This window comes from Pleurodeles waltl, chromosome 5 (genome assembly GCF_031143425.1).
Source record: "Pleurodeles waltl isolate 20211129_DDA chromosome 5, aPleWal1.hap1.20221129, whole genome shotgun sequence".
NCBI lineage: Eukaryota > Metazoa > Chordata > Amphibia > Caudata > Salamandridae > Pleurodeles > Pleurodeles waltl.
Genome location: NC_090444.1, coordinates 44,767,365 through 44,792,571, shown reverse-complemented (window position 1 = coordinate 44,792,571; position 25,207 = coordinate 44,767,365).

Sequence of the window (25,207 nt, the reverse complement as noted above, 5' to 3'; positions counted from 1 at the left end):
TGCCCAATTAATTGACAAGAACAATGAAATTCAGTGGTAGGGTAAAGTATTTATTTCACAAATACAAGGCAGCGGACACTTATTTCATCTATAACAACTTTTTCAAGGCTGCAAAAACAATATTGCAAACTAAAATTTAGTCCTAAGCTGTGATTGATGAGAGCGCAAGTTATAGTGAATTTATGATTTTTTTTCAGTTAAAAACAGTATTGTTGTGACCGATATATTCACCTAACTATAGCATCACTTTAACCTTTGTTCGTTCTACTGAAAAAAACAAGGAACAAAAAGCATACCTTCCTGCATACTTTCCATACCTCACAGGAAGTGCAATAATCTTTATACCACTGCTCCCTTACATATGTCTTATTAAGGGACTGAATATAATGACTCAATCTCATCAGTTAATTAAACATCAATTTAACCCGGAGAGACGAGGGCCTGGACAAGGGTAAGTTGGCAAGCTCTGAAAAAGCCAGAGAGAGACAATTGTACTGCCCAACTGCCTCACGCCTAATAAGCCCTGGGTCCTCTAACCACTTTATATATGAACCATTCAGGGGTGACAATAGTGCAGGGATGAAGGAAGAGGCAAATATCCTAGAAAGGGGAGAGACAGGGGCCAAGCCTGTGCAAACCAATAAACAAAGACACTCATGGAAGGAACACGATTGCGCCCAATATGATTGTTAACACCATCAGCCACCTCCTTACTAGCCATTGCCAAAGCCTTGACATGCGATTTGCATAAATTAAAAGTTCAAATTGGACTCATACAACTCTTGGCTCAAAGTATTGCAGTGCTCCACAGAAATGTAGTCATGCTAGATAAGATATTGGATTCCTCTGCGTGCAGTCTCACAGTAAGCCAGATGATGTTGGGAGACGTGATGGCATAATTGTCAAACTTTCCACCTTGCCAGAAATCACCACAGGAGAAGAGCAGGAGTGTATTTGTGGTAGAGCCGATAGTACAGTCCACCAGATGAAGGCCGTTGGAGCAGCATCTTCCACCATAACGACAACGGAATCTGCACAGGAGCCCCCGCCGGATACCAAACAACAGGTGACCCACAATAAATGGAAGGTGGTAAGCATCTCAAGAATAAACAACTTTTACCATGAAGAACTGCCTACTCTAGCAATGGAATTGGTACAGAAGTAACCATTGGCCATCGAACAGCAGATAACCCGTACCAATTGGAAGACAGTTAGCCACACATGCATCAATAACAGTCACCATGCCAAACCCAAGGTGGAGTATATGGCCCGTGATGCCTTACATCTGAACAACCGAAATCAGTGAATTTTAAAGTGCTATTAAAAACATGCATTTGAACAGAATGGAGGAGCATCAGTGAGGTAGGAAACATTTTAAAGGAAAGTAAGCACTTCAAGGCATGGGGTATTTGTATCAATGAGCAAGTGGTGGAAAGTACCCTTATGTGTTAACACAGAAACTAAATCACACCCTGGAAATCAACAGAGGAAGCAGCATCCTGAGAGATACTAAACAACTTCTGACCCCCTTATGGGAGAGAAAAATAATACCCCAGTTTACAAATAGACTGGGTGAGAACACTTCAGTTAACCGTGCAAAAGAGAACTCCCCATCTGAGGAGAAACCCAATTGGGGATGGCTAACAACACCCTGAACATCCAAGTATAGCAGCATCCCTAGCACCATGGAACTAAACACAAATTGGGTTACAAACAGCACTAGGGTGATTAGTTGGAACATTGCAGCACTAGACATCCTCCTAGAGCAAAAAGATGTCCTTAACTACATGAGCACAGGCGATATTCTGTGCTTACAGGAAACTTGAACCTCCATGGCCACTTCAGTTCCAAGCAATTATTCAATCCCCAAAACTGCCCAGAAGAAAAATCTCTTCGGAAGGCCTGCAAATATCTATATTTGAAAAACTCAAACTTCAGCTTAAAGCAGAAGAGAAACAATCCCCAGTCATGACCTGCAAGCACTTGAACTCTGTGGGTTAGAAACAGTGGGCCAGTTAATTTGCACAAAAGTGTTGAACATATATATTAACCCAGGTAAAGAGAGTAAAAACCGATTCTTACGGAGGTTTGTGAGCAAATTGCTCACCAGCACCCTGACCATGAGATCATCCTTACAGGTGATTTTAACATACGAAAAGTAGGACAAACAGAAGGAGACTATAAGGAAGCAAATCAACTCCTTCTAGAGGTTTGCATTAAGGAACTTGACCTCCACCCATGTGATCAACAAGGCATCTTCAAGAGCAAACAACAACCCACATATAGAAACATCTCAACATTGTACTACACCTTTCTGAGTTGTTATCTGCAAACGAGATGTTTCATATACAAGGTCCTAGCAAGAACAGAAAGCAATCACCATCCAGTGACAATTGCGATCAATATGTGTGCCACCACCCACATTCTTGCTATACCTGCTGGCTTCTGGCTAACACCAGGACTTAACCCTTTAAAGTAAAGGTTTAAGTGGGGGCCTGAGAACACAGAATAACTTCCTGTATCAGACATGGAACGCACAACACAGATCCCCCATACTTCCTCAGAACTTGACCCAGATGGAGAACACCTGGGGGAAGCTAATGGGGACCTTCATGCTGCACTAACCAGCAACAGCACCAAGATCGAATTATAGCCACCAATGAGGTCTACCCGTAACTCACAATAAAAGGACATTGAATTCGAACATAGTAGAAGGAAATGTCGGCTCACTGAAAAAAAAGTGCAAACATCAGATAGGAGCTGTTGCAGTAAGTCAGCTGTGTGCAGGGCCTGGCAGTGTGTTCAGAAAACATGCTGAATTCTGGGCCCCAAACATGTATACACATTTTAAGAACTGTATGATGACATCCAGCATTCCAGACTCATGGAGAGGTTACATCCTATATCCCTTCCGTACAAAGGGCGATAATATGGCTCCATAAAATTACAGATTAATCGCCCTACTGGACGTAGAAGGGAAAGGATTTGCCAAGTTGCTTTTGTGCAGACTATAAGCCTGGGTCACTGCCAGTAATATAAAAGCATACTATCACACGGGCTTCCGCCCAAAGACCTCCACTACCGACAAAGTAATCACCCTTTATACCTATGGATAAAGCAGTGAAAAAAGCATCAAGCCAGCAATGTGCATGCTTCATAGATTATAGCGTAGCATTTGATGGCATTCATCAAAAAATATTATGGACCAAACTCACTGCATTGAGGATCCCAAAACATCTATTGGGTGCAATATCCACCCTGTACACAGATACATGCATCCGGGTTAGGTTAACACAATCTCAGGTCACACCAAAGATCTACACTAACTTGGGTCTGAAGCAGAATGCGTCATTGCACACATTTTGTTCAGCCTGTACACAATAGATTTAGGCCAGGCACTAATGATAGGGAATTTCTATCCCCCTAGGCTTGCAACATTCAAGCCTCCCATCATAGAGTATGCAGATGACCTGGTAATTTTAGATCATACTCTTGTTGGAATGAGGAGGGCGCTGAGCATCCTGCTTAATCACATTACAGAGTCATTGCCGTTCAATGCTACGAAAACCAAAGTCTTTATCTTCATCCATCCTGGATAACTAGCAAACATCTTGGAATATTGCTGAATAGCTGCTTCTAGGAAAATATTTGGGTTCCAGAAACAACAAGGCACACACAAAACAGTTAGAATTTGCCTGGCGAACACGGAAGTGGAATGTAAAAAATATTTTATAGAGTATTACCACCAAGTAATCAAGGCTGATGTGAGAAAGTAGGCTCTTTCTAGCCTTGTTACACCCACTTTTGGCCTGTTTGTGAGTATATGTCAGTGTGTTTTTACTGTCTCACCGGGATCCTGCCAGCCAGGACCCCAGTGCTCACAGTTTGTGGCCTGAATGTGTATGCCTGTGTAGTGACTAAATGTGTCACTGAGACTCTGCTAATCAGAACCTCAGTACTTATGCTCTCTCTGCCTTTACATTTGTCACTATAGGCTGGTGACCACTTTTACCAGTTTCAGTTGACACACTGGAACACCCTTATAATTCCCTAGTATATGGTACCTAGGTACCCAGGGTATTGGGGTTCCAGGAGGTACCTATGGGCTGCAGCAATTCTTTTGCCACCCATAGGGAGCTCAGACAAACCTTTACACAGGACTGCCACTGCAGCCTGAGTGAAATCACGCACACGTTATTTCACAGCCATTTTCACTGCACTTAAGTAACTTATAAGTCACCTATATGTCTAACCTTCACTGGCTGAAGGTTAGGTGCAAAGTAACTAAGTGTGAGGGAACCCTTGCACTAGCAAAGTGGTTCAGGGCCATTTCCCCAGACTTTGTGAGTGCGGGGACACCATTACACGCGTGCACTACACATAGGTCAATACCTATATTTAGCTTCACAATGGTAACTCCGAACATGGCCATGTAACATGTCTAAGATCATGGAATTGTCCCCCCATGCCAAATATGGTATTGGGGGCACAATTCAATGCATCCCGGGGCTCCATTATGGACCACAGGCACTGCCAAACCAGCTCTCTGGGGTTTTCTCTGCAGGTACCGCTGCTGCCACCCCACAGACAGGGTTCTGCCCTCCTGGGGTCTGGGCAGCCCAGTCCCAGGAAGGCAGAACAAAGAATTTCCTCTGAGAGAGGGTGTTACACCCTCTCCCTTTGGAAATAGGTGTTAAAGGCTGGGGAGGGGTAGCCTCTCCCCAGCCTGTGGAAATGCTTTGAAGGGCACAGATGGTGCCCTTTGTGCATAAGCCAGTCTACACCGGTTTAGGGAGCCCCCAGCCCCTTCTCTGGGGCAAAACTGGACAAAGGAAAGGAAAGTGACCACTCCCCTGTCCATCACCACACCAGGGGTGGTGCCCAGAGCTCCTCCAGTGTGTCTCAGAGCTCTGCCATCTTGGATCCAGAGGTGTGAGGGCACCCTGGAGGCCTCCGAGTGGCCAGTGCCAGCAGGTGACATTAGAGACCCCTCCTGATGGGTGCTTACCTGACTAGGTGGCCAATCCTCCTCTGAGGGCTATTTAGGGTCTCTCCAGTGGGCTTTTTCTCAGATAACGACTTGCAAGAATTCACCAGAGTTCCTCTGCACCTATCTCTTCAACTTCTGCCAAGGATCAACTGCTGACTGCTCCAGGACACCTGCAAAAACTGCAACAAAGTATCAAGAAGACTACCAGCGACATTGTTGCGCCAAATCCTGCCGGCTTTCTTGCCTGTTTCCTGGTGGTGCATGCTTTGGGGGCTGCCTGCCTTCAGCCTGCACTGGAAGCCACGAACAAAATCTCCTGTGGGTCGACAGAATCTTCCTCCTACTTCAGCAGGCACCAAACTTCAGTGTCACTGGTACTCTGGGACCCCTCCCATCCTGACGAGCGTGGCTCCTGGAACACAGGTGGTGGACCCAAGTGACCCAGACTGTCCAGTGGTCCAACTGTCCAAATTTGGAGGACGTAAGTCCTTGCCTCCCCTCTCCAGACAGTAATTGTGTGCACCGCGTGAACTGCAGCTACAAGGGCTTCTGTGCACATTTCCATGAAATCTTGCATGTACAGCCAAGCCTATGTCCCCAGCACTCTGTCCTGCGATGGTCAGTTCCCTGAGTTGATCTCTGGTGTCGTGGGACCCTCTTTTGCAGTGTTGAGATGACCGCCGTGTTCAGACTTCTTGAACCTGTGTTCAAGGACTTCTGTGGGTGCTACCACCTTCTTGTGCATGGGATCTCTATGTTGCTGAGGGCCCCCTCTGTCCCCTCTCCCAAGTGGCGACATCCTGGTCCTTCCTGGGCTTGGGCAACACCCTTTTTCTTCAACAGCGACTCTTGCAGCTAGCAAGGCTTGTTTGCAGTATTTTACGAAGGAAACAACTCTGCATCCTCCAGCACGCCATGGGACATCTTCTGCACCTTTCCTTGTTGCAGAATTCTTCCATCAGGAGGCAGCTATTTTGCACCATCATCTGGGGTTTAGTGGGCTCCTGCCCCCCTAGACACTTTCGAGACTCTTGGACTTGGTCCCCTTCCTTTGCCGGTCCTCAGTTCCAGGAATCCATCTTCAGTGCTTTGCAGTCTGTTGTGGTCCTCTATCAACACTTTAGTGTGTTTCTGGGGAAATAGTAGTACTTTACTCCGACTTTCAAAGGTCTTGGGGTGGGGTGTCTTGGTCACCCTTAGTGTTTTCTTACACTCCCAGTGACCCTCTACACGCTAAACTAGCGTGGGGGTCTATTTGTGGTTCGCATTCCACTTTCTTAGTATATGGTTTGTGTTGCCCCTAGGCCTATTGCATCCTATTGTATTCTATAGTGTTTGCACTACCTTCTGACTGTGTTACTTACCTGATTTGGTTTTCTGTGTATATTTGTGTATTTTACTTACCTCCTAAGGGAGTATATCCTCTGAGATATTTTTGGGCACATTGTCACTAAAGTAAAGTACCTTTATTTTTAGTAACACTGAGTATTGTCTTTCTTATGATATAGTACCTATATGATATAATTGGTATAGTAGGAGCTTTGCATGTCTCCTAGTTCAGCCTAAGCTGCTCTGCTATAGCTACCTCTATCAGCCTAAGCTGCTAGAACACTACTACTCTATTAATAAGGGATAACTGGACCTGACACAAGGTGTAAGTACCATTGGTACCCACTATAAGCCAGGCCAGCCTCCTACAGCTGATGGTTGGGTGAATAAAACACGCACTTAATACAATTGTTAATGATGCATGCAACTCCTAGAAACTATACCTCCATAGCGGTGCTATAATATTAAATCGTATCGAAGAAAATATAAAACGGCAAGCCCTCACAGTGGCACTCTGAAAGAGCATCTTACAGACACAAAGAAGGCTAACTTCAAAAGAACAAGAACTTTCCATGATCAGGAAGATCCTGGGTGCCTCTGGACTCTATAACTCGCATGTGGACAAGGTCTGTCATCCATATTTGAAAGCCGCCCTGGGGAGACAGCCCTTTAGGAACATCTTGAATCCCGGACTCCTGACCATGCCAATCTGTGATTTTAGAGCACATTGAAAAATGCAATTGCCAGTTTCACACCAGTGCCATGGAATCAGTGATCCATCTATTGTGTTGCTGCCCGGAACTCTTGTTACAAAGGCGCCTCCTAGTAAGCCCATTATTTTTGCAGCAAGGCACTCGATCATGTAAGGAGGCTCATTTGTACATGCACGATGCCCATGGATTTGGCAAGAATTTCTAAGTTCTGTGCCATGATAAGAGAGAATTTGAGGGTCCATTGTAATCTCTGATAAGTCTAACTGTGAGGTCAGGGCAAAGATGATGCAGCTAAGATTGCTGGTATCATTATATGAGACCAAAAGATGATTTGCTAAAACCGATACCACCATGATCATACTCACATATTTTATTCCTTCGAATGCACCATAGCCTTTATGGTTTTATTGAGTCAAATAATGTTAAATTGCACCTGTGATGCCAGGACAAAGACACTGCTGCTAAAATTGTCACAATCATGATTGTACACCTAATCTTAACCCTTCAAATACACTTTAGTCCGTAAAGTTTTAACAAGTCAAATAATGTTAAATTGCACATGTGATGCCAGGCAGAAAACGATGATGGTGTGTCCCCCTGTAATTGAATTGCATATATAGCTGAAATCCTCTTGATTGTATTTTACAGAGTCATATCGTGTCACAGACCGGCCAAAGATGATGTACTAAGATTGCCTGCAGCATGATGTGAGACCAAAGATGATGTTGCTAAAAACCCCAACACAGTGACTACACATATAGCTTTTATCCCTTTGAATGCACTTTAGCCTGAATGGTTTTAGGGAGTTCGTAATGTTTTAACAAAGGAATTCATTTTGAATGTTCTGATCATTTATAACAATCTTGCTTACAGAATAATTTTATCTACATTTGTTGTGAATATATTGTGAAGATTTTTATCAATCATACCAGCAACCTTAAACCGCTGCTACTTTCCTCGTTAGGTCAAATCTTTTGGGTGTGTAAGCAATATTCCTTTGGCACTACTGGAATGTGGCGCCATGTGCATTCGTTTGCTCCTAATAGATTGGCTAGAGCAGAGTTCCAGGAAGGTGATAAGGCATTGCCTGGCACAAATACAACAGCATCTGTACAACCTGGAGATGTAGTACCTCCAGAGGTTCACACTAGGGAGGTAGACTGCAGCCCTGCCTGCCTGAATAAGGTGCTTTACTGTTGACCTTGTTGAACAATAATTTTTGCCTCCACAATTAGCAGAACTGCTTGAGACAACCTTGGGGAAATACAGTCCTATAGTCAATCACCGCACCTCAGGATGATGGCTATGCACAGCAGAGAGTATTCAATAAATGAAGTTTACAATTAGATATCTCCCTAGGGTGATAATTTAGTGCACTAATATGTATAGTGATGACCTCTTCTCTCCAGTAATATCTCTATCTTTAAATCCTGATTTAAAAAAATGAAAATATGTTATTTACATTCAGTGCATGTTATGAGTATAATAACATTGTTAGCGGTATTCATTACTAAACTAAAAAACATTATTCTCAAAAATTGCATTCACACTAAATATATCTTGATCTCACTTATGACATATTTTTCAATTAGAATACAAACAGTGTGCATCCTGTGGATAAACCACAGTAATGCAGACCATCATTGAACTATGGGGAAAAATAAATTATTAAGATTAAAAAAAACATATTTTAAAACTATGCCAGAGTACAATACTAAACAGTACTTACTGGACATCATTTCCAGTAAGTCATTATTGCGATGTTAAGTTAAAAAAAATAAGCGTATTAATTAAATAACCCGAGATGTTTCTCAGCTGTACATTTATTCATTATAAATTATTTTATGTAAATGTGTTCGTTACTATAAAAAAAAGTTCAATCGTGAGATGGATGTTATCCTTGGTAGGCTACATAATGGCATTGAACATGACGTTTTGCATTTTTTGCCTGTTTATCTGCAGATAAAGTCTGGTAAATATTATTTTTTCTAGAACTTTATTTCCCAAAATATGAAATAAGAGTTTAGAAGTTACTAGGGTAACCTTTCCTTTACTGTAAGACGTGTCATTACATTCTGTCAAGCCAGACTAATTATGCTAAATATATAAAGTAGATAAATCAAGATATGCAGTGTTGTGACCACAGTCAATCAACTGTCCATCGTGGAAATAATTGCCACAACAGTGTATGTTATCCTCTAAATTGGCACATGACCAGTTTTAAAGTTGGTGATATCAGTGTTTATTTTACTGAGATCTGCTCTACCCCTCTGTAGTATGAAAATAAGGTACATTGAACTGTGTCTCAAAACGAATGGGGACAACACTTCTGTTGGACCTGGCATCCTTGGTGTGATTCCCTCTGACTTTTTTCCCCCTGTTCTGCTGACTTGTTTTTGCTGGCTTTAGGACTCTGGGCACTTTACACTGCTCGCCAGTGCTGTAGGGCATGTGCTCTCTGCTTAAAACATGGTAACATTGGCTTATCCACAATTGGTACATTTAATTTACTTATAAGTACCAAGTAAAGTTACTACCTGTGCCCAGTGCCTGTAAATTAAATGGTGCTAGTAGACCTGCAGCACTGATTGTGCCTCTCACTTCAGTAGAACTTCAAACATGTCTCAGGCCTCTCTTTGCAGTTCCTGTGTGTACAGTTTGAAACTGCCTTGTGGAGTTAACCCTCTTGCCGGGCCCAAATCCTCCTTTTCAATACATATGTCACCCCTAAGGTAGGCCCTGGACAGCGCACAGGCAGGGTGCAAAGTATTTAAAAAATAGAACATGTCCTGTTAAGTTTTACATGTCCTAGTAGTGAAAAACTCTTAGTTTTTCACTACTGCAAGTCCTATCTCTCCCTTAGAATAACATAGGGATCCCCTTACATTTTATATGTATAATTTCCAATTGAGAAGAGATGGGACCCCCAAGTTTGGCGTCTATGAAATCACAATTTAAAATCACAACTTATTGTGAAGTTCGATTTTAAATTGCAATTCTGCAAAAGGCTCTTTTAGAAAGTTGGCATTTGCTTAATTGAACCATTTGGTGACTTCTGCCTATCTCTGAATACACGTCGAGGTGGATGACAGCAGGGCTTTGTGCATTCCCTCTAGACAGTCACAGACAAAGGGAGCTTAAATGTGACTGATGGGCCATCCACAGTCTGATGGGCCATTGTGGGCAGGATGGGAGAGGGAGCTTACACTTACACCTGAATACACTGTGTCCTGTCCCCACAAAGGAATGTGTAGTGAGTCTGGAGCCAGGGCAGGCAGGGCAGGGACTGTATGCACTTCAAAGGCCTTGCTTTGAAGTCACCCTCACTTCAAAGGGACAACTGAGTATAAGTACTAGACCTCAGACACCACCAACTCAGTTTACATCTGGACTGGTGGATACTGTGCCATTAAGGAGGACTGCTGTGCTGTTCAAAGGACTGCAACATTGCAAGAATGCTACTCTGGTGGACCGCTGCTCTGCTGACCTGCTGCCGTCTTTGCCCCGGAGTAAGGAGGGCTGGACCTGCATCTCTCCAAAAGCAGAACCAAAGACTTGCAGTCTTGCCTCTTGTTTTCTGAAGTCTAAGAAACACAAAAGACTTACCGTTCACCTGCTACAGCACCTGTACTCTGACAAATGTGATTCTTGCCCTGCCACAGGGAGCCAATCCACTACTGCGCCATTGGAAGTTGATGTAAAGTGCTGCTGTAGTCAAACCAATGCATTGCTGCTGCTGCGTGGATCGGAATCAGCACATCACCCATGTTGCGCGGATGGGTAGTGGCACATTGGCCCCCATTTCATGGATTGGTGTCAGTGCATAGCCTGTCCAGCGTGAATTGACCCTGGCGCATCGCCATTGGAACTGCCGCATCTCGGACCTGATATATTGCGGTTGTTCTGTGGAAAACAGCGATGCATTATTGGTACAGCGTCGAACTGATCAACGCATCACCTCCACTGCTGGGATCGACACCAACGCATCACTTCAGTCTGCTTCCCGCATCCTCAAGTTTGACGCAACCAAGATGAAGGTATTTTTCTTCAGTGGGCGTCACTGGGAACCTGCAGTCAGCCCGCTCTTCATCACAGTCGGCCTGAACTCTTGACTTTTTCCCATTCTGGCACAACTAGATATCCCTGGTGGGCACGTCTGCTTCAAATCGCTATTTTGCAGTTTAATCTTTAAAAATTCATAAATCAAACTCTCCTTATTATATATATCTAGTTTCAGTATTATTTTATTTATTAAATTAAGTTCTATTTTCCTAAGCAGGTGTGGTATCTTTTTTGTGGTGTGTTCCCTCTTCTACTGTTTGAAGTGTTACACAAATACTTAACACATTGCCTCTTAAGTTAAACCTGACTCCTCTGTGCCAAGCTACAAGGTGGTGAGCACAGGTTAATTTAGGATGTGTTTGTGACGTACCCTGACTAGGATTGTGGTTCCTGCTTGGGCAGGGTCAATACCTCTGCCAACCAGGATCCGAATGTCTAACAACTTCTGATCAGCAGTCTGGAGTTATTTTGCATTTTTACCAAAAGGTTCTCAAAGGCTAGTGACTAAGGTAGACAAATCACTCTGAATCAATGTGTGTTTTGCCTGAATAGTAACATTTAACACACTCATAATTCCAGTAATAACTTGTTCTAAAGGACTCATTCATTTCAGTTCCCTCATTTTTTGTAAATTTAGCACTACCATTAGAAATTTCTGGGAACCTTGTTGCACATTCAAAGTGAACTGTGAACCACCATTACAGTGATCAATAAAACATGTATAAATGCTGTGGAAGAATATACATGTTTCTCAGGCTGTACTACACTGAGAAGAGTTGTCAGAGCTTGGCTTAAATGCTTTATTTGTTTAGTTGAATGTTTTCAATCACAGTTTGTAGGTGGACTAGAACACTGATTACTACACTACAGCAATAGGAAACACTCGAACTGTTTGAAAATGCTAAACCTACTGCATTCTCTAGGGCATTTATTTTATCTGTTTTAAAACCTTTGTACTTCCTTTACTTATGTTTAAACTTTTGACAGCTCTCCAACTCCAGCACTTTTTTGCTTCCTATAGCTTCCATGTTTCTCACAAATGGGATCGGATATAAGCTCAGGCGAGGAGTATACAGCCCTCTCATACGAGTGTATTCTATCACACACGATGTGTTAGCATTGACTTTGTTGACATCAAATTGAAGGTACACTCGCGACAATGACCTAACCCCTGATAAAGCAACATAAGACATGCCCTCTTTGAAGACTGTGTGACCTGCTGCATCCAAACTTAATACCTACGATTTGTGAATGGTGACAGTATAGGCCAAACATAGAGGACACTGTTGTCTTCTCAAACAAACCTCTTGCCAGTGTTGGCATGAGACAGAGGATCTGCTTCGGACTTCTCAACAGATGTCACATTACAGAAGCAAGTGAGCCATTGTGTGGGAACTAAGGGCCAGATGTACGAAAAAAGCAATTTGCGACTTGCAAATTGCGAGTCCCTGCGACTCGCAATTTGCAAGTCGCAAATTGCTATGCAGTACGGTGTCTCAGACACCGACTGCAACTCGCAATGGGGTCGCAATGACCCACCTCATGAATATTCATGAGGTGGGTCGCAAATTGCGGCCCCATTGCGAGTATGGGCACTCGCTAACATGGAGGCCTGCTGACGTCAGCAGGCCTCCATGTTAGCGACCTGCTTGTCAATAAAGCAGGTTTTTTTTTTTTTAAGTGTAGCCCGTTTTCTCTAAGGGAAAACGAGCTGCACTACAAAAAAAAACCGAAACCTTTAGTTTCGGATTTTTCAGGGCAGGGAGTGGTCCCTTGGACCACTCCCTGCCCTGAAAAAATATTTTTGGGTGCAATCACAAACTGGAAGGGGTCCCATGGGGACCCCTTCCAATTTGCGATTGGGTTACCATCCACTTGAAGTGGATGGTAACTGCGATGCCATTTGCGACCGCATATGCGGTCGCAAATGGTATTGCATCCCAATGCGACTCGCAAATAGGAAGGGAACACCCCTTCCTATTTGTGAGTCTGAAATGCATTTTGCGAGTCGGTAACGACTCGCAAAATGCATTTCTGCATTGGGATACGCGTTTTGCGACTCGCAAACGGCAAATTTTGCCGTTTGCGAGTCGCAAAACGTTTCGTACATCTGGCCCTCAAACCTAACAATGCGAGAAGCAAGAGCTTTGTTTGTTTCTTTCCTAATAATTCCTATTCTCGTGTCTTTTAATATAATGCTATGCTCCACTTCTGCAGCCTTTATAATAATTTGTGTCAAATCAGAGTATTGAAAATATAACCATTTGTTCACATTTCCGATACTCCTGAGGTCATTTTGGTTTCCTCATGCACCAGTTTGTTACCAAAAAGTATGACATGCGTACCACCAAAAAGAACGTCAGTCAGTTCTGAGGACCTCTTGCATCCTAAGATAAATATAAGTTAGCATTAGGTTGTATATCATGCTAACTTTGTTGATAAAGAGGACCTTCCATTTTTTCAGAAATCCGGAAACTTCATGACATGCATCGCCGGATAACTTCAAGTATTCCTGTTTGTTGTCATGTTCCACAGGCAACATAAGAAAGTTCACAACCAGTCTGCCTATGAAAAAATGCAGCCATTGCTTCAATCGGAAAACTTTTATCTGTACTAGTCTGACCACCAACAAAGAGAAGTGCAGGCTTGAACGTTGTACATGAATATTCAGACTTACTATGTGATAGTCAACCCTCTACTGATTTTCTTGTTTTTTCAAAAATTACTAGCTGTTCTTGATTCAGTTGAGATATCACTCCTCACTTCACACATAGCATTTTGCACTTAATTCATGTTGGAAGGTGGTTTATTAGTAGGGCTTGGTAGTTACCCACCACTAGAAATAAGGCCGCAATCACAATACAAGGTCAAGTCAAGGTCTCCATGAAGGTTTCCCTTGCTCAACACTTGGTCACCGGCAACGAACAGGCAGACTTAACTTAGGAGATAGGTGTGTAAAGCAGTTAAGAATAAATCAGGCCCAAAGTCAAACATTCAGGCCGACTGCGATGAAACAGAGGTCGGATACACTTAACAGTAGGACCCTGTCAAAGTAATGTAGTTTAAGACTTTGAAAGTAATTTTTACCTTCTGACTTAGTCACTTTTCTGGAGCTTTTTCTCTTGTCGTTCAGCGAGGCTCCTCGCCATGTTGGGTTTCAAGTTGAGGATGTCAGCTTGCCCCAGCACAATGTCTCGGTCAACATCTAGAGTTCTCATTGCCGATGAAAAGCTCTAGAGCCTCAGTAGGGCAAACCTGGACCTCTGGCTTGGAAATGGCTCGGTGCTGATGGCTTGACTCTCATCGAGGGGTCAGTCACCTTATGGAGCTTTTTACCAAAAGTTCTCCAATCTTCTCCAAACTTCTGGATCTTCTCCCATAAGTTCCTCTTTGGGTCTCCAAGTGTCCACTACACAAATCCAAGGGTCTAGAAGCTCTAAGATGGCCCTCGGGAGGTTGAAACTACATTATCCAGAATGCACATGGCCAAATTCCTAAAAGTCCACTGGAAGCTGTCCAGCTGGGTTCTTCTTGGTGGAGATGGTGCAGGTGGAGCTCTGTTAACCTGTTGCTTTCAGGGAGTCCACTCTTTCACTTCTTGTAACAAGGCAAAGTCCTTAGAGCTGTAGCTCCACAGTGTGCAGCAGGTGCAGATGTCCGGAGTGCAGTGCTTTGGTGTGCAGGCCAGGGTTCCAGCAGATCCTTCCTTCTTCAGGCAGGGACCTGAGTTGCTGGGGAGGTCTCCTATATCTAGTGTTCCTGGGCCACAAGCAGGGGGCACTACTGACCAATGGGGCACAAGGTGACATGCAGAAGTATGACTACTTACTCCAAAGTGTGGCATATTCTTGTCCCAGAAACTACTATCTCTTCAAAATCCAAAATAGAGAAACTCTCGACAGGAGGTTAAGATCTGGCTAAGCCATCCCACTGGCATTTCCCTAACACTCCCCTTCCAACCCCTCTGCTAATTAAATTACTGGGACTCATGCCTGGCTGAAGGTACAGGAAGTGGGGGTGAGCCTGTACCCTGCCCTGTCATTCCCTCTTTGAATACCAGTTTGGCTACCCAGCCCCCTTCCTGCCTTTTGCTCTGCAGCTTGCAGATCTCCACCCACCAAATGTTCTTTGTCTCTATGTAGGCCACTTCACACCTCATTAAGACAGCTTGGCTCAGCATGGCAGAGGCTGGCCAATCAGAGAGGGCTGCTGGAAGGCTGGAATTGGGCTTATCAAAAAGGCACATTCTATAACTCATTTTCTGTGATAATTATAATGAATCAAACAGTGGCAAGTTTTTGGATTTATACTAACTAGTTTGAAGTATATAGTTTAACTCATTCCTATCATTAGGTATACTTTAATAAAATATTCTTATGTTAGCCTATCGAGCCATTGGGCTACAAGGAGGAAAACTGAGGGGAATGTTTACAAGCCCCTTGTGCCACCCTAGCACCGCCATAGCGTCATTTTTTTATGCTAAGGCGGAGCTAACGTGGTTTTCTGCCTAGCTGTGTTAACAAAGTGGTGCAATGCTTACACGGCGTCACTATGTAAACACTTGTGCCACATTATGCCTGTGTCAAATTTACAACATATCACTGCACTATTTTTATTGTCAATTTTAACGCCTCTGTGCTTTGCTGCACTATAATTCTTTACATTAGTGTAGCAAAGCACCACAATAGCATCAAAAATGTTGACGCTATTGAGCTAACGATCGACATGGTATGCCGTATCGTAAATATTGTGCAATCATGGTGTCGTTAGGTGCCTATATGGGGACGCAAGAAAAGTGGCGCATCATCTAAGATGCGCCACTTTCATATAAATATGCCCCAAAATCGTCAGTTTTTCCCTCACCAGGGCTTATAGAACTTATTTTATAATGTCCCTGTTTATAGCTATGAGGCACTCTACCCCTGGGGCATCTAGGGGGGACCTTAGGGGTGATATATGTAAAAGTAATGTAGTTTAAGACTTTGAAAGTAATTTTAATTACAAAGTTGAATTTACATATAATTCACATTTAAAAGCAGTCTGCAAAGCAGGGCTGCCTTTAAAATGACAGCAGGCAGCACACCAGGGCACACTTAAGTGCATTTTTTCATTATATATGGCTGACTTGCCACAGCAGATGGACCAATATGCAGATGAAATTATATTACTGGACTTGTCTGCTAAAATTTTGCAAAAACACCTTCATTGTCTAACAGCTTACGCGGACAGACATTACTTAAAAGTCAACATAAATAAAATTAAAGCAATGAAATTTCATAGGAAGGGCTGCCACTTGAGGATGAACTACAGATTGCCCTTGGGTACCGTGCCTATAGAAATAGTTAAATCTTCTCCGTACCTAGAAAAATTGTCTCTGATGATCTGAGCGAGAAATAACATATTATCTGACAAATAAGGCTTTATCTCATGCAGATTGACTTAAGAAACTTTATGGCCAAATGCATTTTATTAATTTGCTGACTGTCTACAAGATGCCTGCCCTATTATATGGAGTGGAATACATACATACTAACCGCTTTACGCACAAAGTAGAAGGGAAAACCAGGCAATCAATTTGTAATTCAACCCCTTGGGTGCCATGGACGTAACTGTTACATCCTCAGCTGGAGCGCTGCTGTGCCACAGATGTAACCGTTATGTCCTGGACCCACCACTCCCTCCCACCAGGAATGGCAGCAGAAATCCTTCCGCTGCTAACTCCAACCCCCACTGGGCCATCTGATGACATCAGTACACTCACAGCACGCCGTCATCACATGCTCCAGGGAACGCTCCAGAAGCATTTACTTCCAGCGCGTCGAGGAGAGAGGACTCCTTTGGTAAGTCCTTCTACTGGAGGGGGGTTGGTGGGTAGAAAACAGACATGAGGTAAAGGAAAGATTGTGGAGTGGGAATCCATCCACTAGGAACCAGGGATTTTTTTTGTTTATATAGGGGAGTGACCCCTTGGGCAAGGGTCTCTGCCCTGGGGACAATATGTTTCTCTGTGTTTTGGCCCCTCCTGGGGCTAGACCAGCTGTTTTTTGGGCTGATCTGGCCCCAGGGGAGGTCACAACCCACTAGGCGCCAGGGATTAATTTTGTTTTTTACATTTAGGGAAGCGACCCCTTGGGCAAGGGTCACTGACCTGTCGGCAAAATGTTTTTCCTTGTTTTTGCCCCCCCACCCCTAGAGGCTAGATCGGCCATTTTTTGGGCCAGTCTGCATCCCATGGAGGATAAAACCTAAACCCACTAGGCACCAGGGATTTTTTTGCTAATGATTTTTTTTGGGCAGTGACTCCTTGGGCAAGGGTCGCTGCCCTGGGGGCAATCTGTGTTTCCCCCCCCCTCCCCGGGCTACAGTTGCCATTTAATTTTGTTTTTTACATTTAGGGAAGCGACCCCTTGGGCAAGGGTCACTGACCTGTCGGCAAAATGTTTTTCCTTGTTTTTGCCCCCCCACCCCTAGAGGCTAGATCGGCCATTTTTTGGGCCAGTCTGCATCCCATGGAGGATAAAACCTAAACCCACTAGGCACCAGGGATTTTTTTGCTAATGATTTTTTTTGGGCAGTGACTCCTTGGGCAAGGGTCGCTGCCCTGGGGGCAATCTGTGTTTCCCCCCCCTCCCCGGGCTACAGTTGCCATTTATTTGCCCGATCTGGCCCCCGGGGGCTCGAAACCCACTTGGCGCCAGGTATTATTATTATTTATTTTTTTACATGTTTTTCTGTGTTTCAGTCGCCTCTGGGGCTTTTCAGGCTGATCTAGCCCCGGGGAGGGGGCGAAACCCACTATAATCCAAGGATTATATGCATAATGATTATGGGGAGCGACCCCTTGGGCATGGGTGGCTCCCCTTTTGGGAGTAAATATTTTCATCATTTCTGCCCCCGTAGGCCAGATCAGCCTTATTTTTTTAGGCCCATCTGCCCTCAAGGAGGGTCAGAAGCACCTAGACGACCAGGGATTCTTTTTATGTGGTGCATAATGTTTTGGGGAGTGGCCCCTTGGGCAAGGGTTGCTCCCTTTTTGTGGGTAAGTGTTTTGGCCATTTATCAGCCTCCTATTTTTAGGCCCATCTGCCTCCAAGGGGGGGAATAGGCTATCAGGGATTTTATTATATATGGAACATAGGCCCTCATTACAACCCTGGCGGTAAATCCCGCTTACCGCCGCGCTGACGGCCTTCAAGATACCGTGGCCGTGGCGGAAATCCGCTACAGGTATTAAGACCCACAGCTCGTAGTCCGCCACAATACAGACACCCACACAAGTCCGCCACACCAAAGGTCAGTGATAAACTAGCGATAGGAAAACCTACACCATCATGCCAACAGAACTACACCCACACTATCACGACCCACGAATCAACGCGGCGGTCATTCAACCACAGTAATCCATTGGCGGTACACACGCCGCGCTCAAAATACTCACACATTTACAATACACAACCACATTGGACAATTCAAAATACACACACCTGATACACATACACAAACCACACCCACATACCCACAACACTATAAAACACACACCCACATTACCCACAGCCCCTTACAACGATTTTCTTGGAAGAAGCAGAGAGAGATAGAGAATAGCAAACACAACCCCAGCATCCACAGGCACACAACACCATCACTTATACAACATCCACGCACCTCATACAACACTCACCAACACAACACATCACACAGTACAACAAACAGCACCTCACACATCACCCACACCACATCATGGCACCTCAAAGACAACCCGAGTTTTCTGAGGAGGAGCTCAGGTTCATGGTGGAGGAAATCATCCTGGTAGAGCCACAGCTATTCGGATCACAGGTGCAGCAGACATCCATTGCAAGGAAGATGGAGCTATGACGGAGAATTGGCGACAGGGTCAACGCAGTGGGACAGCATACATGAACACGGGATGACATCAGGAAGAGGTCGAACGACCTACGGGGGAAGGTGCGTTCTGTGGTATCCAGACACCAGGTAGCAGTACAGAGGACTGGTGGTGAACCCCCACCTCCTCCCCCACAACTAACAACATGGGAGGAGCAAGTCTTGGTGATCATGCTTCATGAGGGCCTTGCAGGAGTAGCAGGAGGACTGGACTCTGGTAAGGCAAATCTTTACTACTATATCACCCCCACCCTACCTGCAAGCTATCACAAACTCCTGGCCCAACCCTCACACCAATCACCCCAACACCCCACAGATACCCCACTATCACAATCGACACATCCCAATACCAAGGCCTGCATGTTACACCAATGCATGGACCCCCATCACCAAAGCATGTCCAGTACAGATACTCACCCAGGCCCCAAAATTAACAATCACACAAGGCCAAAGACAATTAGCCAAGCACAGGAGTAGAGGGTAACTCACACATTGGACAAGATGGCACACACAGATACAATAACTATGCATTTACCCCCCCAACAGGACCCCTACCCAACATCACCGGACAGTAGGTACCAGACATATCCAGTCCCCCCACAGAAGAGGCCCACAGTGACGACAGCAGCTCTGTACGCCTGGATCAAGATGCCCAGCCCGGCCCATCAGGGACATCGGGACAGTCGGTTCCCCTGCCACTGTCACAAACAAGCACTGAACCACCCCCCTCTGGAAACACCACCACAGCACCCACCCAGCGGGCCCATCCCTCTGTCCCTAGGACACGTCAATCAGCAGTGTGTCCACCACTACAGGGACCCCAGACAAACCCACCAACCCAAGACAATCAGGGACCTGGGGTCAGTGGCAGTGGGCACACGGTTCAGAGGACAGAGGCACAGGATAACAGGGAAGCTGGGAGGACTGCTGTGCGACAGGGGGAGGAAACAAAAGAGCAAAGTATCCAGCAAGGATGAATATATGTTAATTGCCTAAGCAAAAACCTTAATTTTTTGCCGAAGAATAATTTCTTTATTCAAATTAGATAAATTAAATCCAAAAGACCAAATAACACCTGTACATAGCCTAAACACAAGTAAAAACAAATACAAAACTAAAGACAAAAACAACAGCACTGTAAAACATAGAAAGAAAAAAGGCTGCTGGCCCATCTAGTGGTAAGCAGTCATAATTCCAGGTAGTGGCTATTGTGGGAAGGACATATCCAAAATATTGAAGACAACGATTCACTGAGATAAAAGTTCAATCCAGTCCCCAAATTGTTCAATCTAATTCCGAATTCCAAGAGCCACTCCTTTGTTTGATATAGTCGACGCGTTTCGGCCTTATCACATACGGCCTCCTCAGGACAAAAAGTAACAGTGCCTTGGTGAAAGACACGAGGCGCTAGCAAAACGGGATTGTGACTGAATCACAGCATGTTTACCCGGAGTAAAAATAGCCGGCTTAATCACAGCACCACTCGCATCAAGAAAGACGCGGGGAGGACAGGCCCAGGGAACCCACTCTCCACAAGGCACTCTCCAACATCATGGGAGCATACCATCATTCCCAGGAGACCATGGGCACGGTACTGGCCAAGTTTCAGGAGACCCAGCGGCTGCAGGAGGAACACTACCTGAGGATCAGGGAGGACTTGAAGTCCATTAACAACACCCTGGTCACCATTGCAGGGGTGCTGGCAGACATGGTCAGCACCAAGAGGGACACAGTGGCACATCAATGGGCCCCTGACACTAGCCTGAACGATGAACAGCCCTCCACCTCCGCCGGCGCTAATGGATAGGAGGTCCCGCCACAGGACCAACAGGCCACCAGCACCCCACCCCCTGCAGAAGGAGAACCACCACGCAAACAGCCCCTGAGATCCAGGAACAAGACAGAGAACATTGCCAAGACCCCCGCCAGGAAATAAGACTCTCCTGATTGTCACCCTTCTGTCCCACTCTGTTACCCTGTCCATCTTAAACTGTCATTACTCCACTTCCTATGCCCCCTTGGACAATGCACCTGTGATACCAATAGACTGGACTCCACCATGGACATTCCTCCACCATCACCCCAGCCCATTGCACAGCCCCCTCCACTTATTAGGACAGAAATAAACACCCTTGAATCATAAATCCATCTGGAGTCAGTCTGTACTTTCACAAATGTGTAATTGCAACCTATCTGAAAAATAGCAATGTCAATGTTCATTTCCACATACCAATGTTAGACAGTTGTTGGGAAGCAGTAGACATAGCAGAAGGCAGAAAGTGGTACACAGATCTGTAAAATGGAAAGCCAAAGTGAACTGTCAGGGTCCATACACAGAGGTAAAAAGGCAGAATCATGCAATGTCCTACAGTAGTATGATATGAGAGGAGCAGTGCCAGTCTCTTACCTGTGTCTCACTGGAAGTATTGCATGATGGTGTTGTTTCGGTTGTCTATATCTTCTTCTTCTGCTTCCTCTTCTTCACTGTCCACAGGCTCCACAGCTGCCACAAGACCAACATCAGGCCCATCCTCCTGCAGAAAAGGCACCTGGCGTCTCAAAGTCAGGTTGTGCAACATACAGCATGCCACGATTATCTGGCACACCTTCAGTGAGTAGTATAGGGAGCCACCTGTCAGATGGAGGCACCGGAACCTGGCCTTCAGGAGGCCGAAAGTACGCTCAATTATCCTCCTAGTTCGCCCATGTGCCTCATTGTAGCGTTCCTCTGCCCTTGTCCTGGGATTCCTCACTGGGGTCAGTAGCCATGATATGTTTGGGTAACCAGAGTCACCTGCAAATATTGAAGGACAACTTTGAGACATACACCAACCCTTAGGGACTCTACCATACCCAGACACCTATGTAAACTGTGTTGGGACCTTGGGCTCACCTATTAGCCACACACGGTGCCTCTGGAGTTGCCCCATGACATAAGGGATGCTGCTATTCCTAAAAATGAGTATCATGCACAGAGCCAGGATACTTGGCATTCGCATGGGAGATGTACTGGTCTGCCAAACACACAATCTGCACATTCATCGAATGGTAGCTTTTGCGGTTTCTGTACACCTGTTCATTCTATCATCAATTGCCCCAATGATGTTGGAGATATGTCCCAAGGCATAGAAGTCACCTTTCACTGTGGGCAAATCCTCCACCTGGGGGAAAACAATGTAGCTGTGCATGTATTTCAGCAGGGCAGACATCACTCTGGACAACACGTTAGAGAACATTGGCTGTGACATCCCTAATGCCATGGCCACTGTTGTTTGAAAGGACCCACTGGCCAGGAAATGGAGTACTGACAGGACCTGCACTAGAGGGGGGATTCCTGTGGGATGGCGGATAGCTGACATCAGGTCTGACTCCAATTGGGCACATAGTTCATGCATTGTGGCAAGATCAAGTCTGTAGGTGATAATGATGTGTCTATCTTCCATTGTCGACAGGTCCACCAGGGGTCTGTACACTGGAGGATGATGCCATCTCATCATCTGCCCCAGCGGACGTGCTCAATAGAGGAGAAGGGTGAGCAGACGGTCATACACCAGATAGCTTGCACAAGGGTGTTTTGAACAAATGTGATGTAAACGGTGTTTTGCGCTGTATGTCCGTATTCATGCTCAAAAGTGCTGTGACGCAGTTAGTTGCCCTGCCATGTGGCCCCCTGAAATGGCGGCTGCCTGACCTGTAAGGAGGGACCAGGGGAAATGAGGTAACTGCGCTGGCGTTGTGCAGCGTCGCGGTAGGCAGACGAAGACCGCAGCGCAGTTCAGCATTGGTTATCATTGGGCCCTATGGGTTCCAGGAGCCAATGACGAAGTACGCCGGTGGTGACAGTACGCACTGCCGCGGACGTGACCACCATTTTCTATCTGTTCACTCACTTGATATCTGACCTTCAACAGGAGAGGACCTACACTGCAAGTGCTGCTGTGACCTGAGTCTGGAAGCGACAATGGCTACAGTGTCTGGGGAAAGGGCCCCTGCCTTCACTGCGGAGGAGTTGGAGAAACTGGTGGATGGGGTCCTCCCCCAGTACACACAACTCTACGGTCCACCGGACAAACAGGTGAGTACACTGTGAGCATGTTGGATGGGACATGAATGTATGGAGTGACGTCGATGGAAGATAGAGGTGGGGGATGGGCAGAGGTCAGCATGTGAGGATTTTCAATGTATGTGTTTGTGGGCCAGGGTGGGAGGCTGTGGCCAACAAGTAAGAATAACCAGACAGGGGAATAAAATCCATTCTTACTTTACATTTTCTCTAGGTCAGCGCCCACCAGAAGAAGGGTATTTCGCGTGCCATCGCCAAGGAAGTGCGGACCCTGGGGGTCTACCATAGACGGAGCACCCACTGCTGCAAAAGATGGGAGGACCTGCGCTGCTGGAGCAAGAAGATGGCGAAGGCCCAGCTGGGGATGGCCTCCTAATGTGGAAGGGGTCCCCGTCGCACCATGACCCCCCCGATGTACCAGATCCTGGCGGTGGCATATCTGGAGTTGGATGGGCGCTTGAGGGGATCACAGCAGCCACAAGGGGGTGCGTACAGTCTCATGCAGCTGACTGCGCGCTTTAGGAGGTATCTGGGTGTGGAAAGTGGGCTGTGGGTTCCCCTAGGCCAGGGCAGACGTGCCAGGGTAGATCCATTGTTAGGCAGGCTCAGTGCCAGTCCAACCCCAAAAGTGGTAGCGGCCCTCTACACCTAGTCAGGCTCCTGCGGGTTCCAGGTGTGCATAAAATGGGTCTAGGCACAGTCCCCCATGGGCATGTGATTTTCCCCTGAACTGTTAGTGCATGGCCTAGTGCATAGGGCTTCTCCCTGTGTGTTGTGTCCGCCAACGGTGGTGTTGTTGCAGGCATTGACCATGTGTCTCCTCTGTCTTTCCCCCCCTTTTTGTTTTGTCACCCTGTCCTTGTGTGCATTAGCATCAGCTGGTGGAGGAGCAGTGGCACAGGAGCAGGAGGGAGCTGCAACCCACATGGCCCTGGAGGGTGAATGAACGGAGTCTGAAGGCACCAGTGGGACGGAGGGCGAGGGGAGCTCCATGACGGGGACAGGAGGAGACACCAGCGACATGATGGGAGCTCCCTTGCGGTGGCAGGCACCTCTGTGCCCACCGCATCAACAGGGACAGCCACCAACCCCCCTACCTGCACCGCCCTACCAGCTGCCCCTCATTGAGTTTCCTGTGCCCGCTCACCCAAGAGGGTGGGCATCTCCTTCGCCCCAGGCACCTCAGGCCCTGCCCCAATCAGCCCTGCTGCCCTCAGTGAGGAGCCTTTTGACCTCCTGAGATCCTCACTGTTGGGCAATCAACCATTTTGAATGCCATCCAGGATGTCGAGAGGCATTTGCAGCAAACAAATGCATACCTGGAGGGCATTCATTCTGGCGTGGCAGCCCAACCGAGAGCATTTTAGGCTCTGGCCTCAGCACTGATGGCAGCCATTGTCCCTTTGTCCAGCCTACCCCCTCCAACTTCCACTACCCAGACCCAATCCCCTGTACCTCAGCCTATCCCAAGCACACCATCCGACCAGCATGCACACTCATCAACACACAAGAGTGGACATGGCAAACATAAGCACCACACATCCCACAGGCACTCACACAAGCACCATCCCCAAGCAGACACACCAACATCCACTGCTTCCACTGTGTCCCCCAACTCAACGTCCTCCTGCTCCCTCCCAATCTCGTCTCCACTCACACCTGCATGCACTACATCCTCAGCCACTACCTCCATCACCAGCACGCCCATCACCACACACCGCTCACGTGCAATCACCACCCCCACTACCATGCACACGTCCCCTGTGTCCTCTCCCAGTGTGTCTGTGAGCCCTCCTCCCAAAGTACACAAACGCCAGCACACACCCACTCAACAGCCATCCACCTCACAACAGCCTCCAGCCCATGTACCCTCACCCAAACTCAGCAGACGTACACCTCCTACAACCACTACCTCTTCCTCCTCTCCCAAACTCCCTCCATCTTCCCGTCCCAGTGTGTCTAAAAAACTTTTCCTGGCTAACATTTACCTCTTCCCTACACCTCCCCCCCAGTCCTTCCCCTAGGGCCAGGATGTCCAGATCCCAGCCCAGCACCACAGCCACGAAATCCTCGAGCACTGTGGTCCCTGCAAGTCCTGTAACATCATGGGCCGCACCCATCGGGGCTGCCAGTGTGCCACCTAGTGAGGCC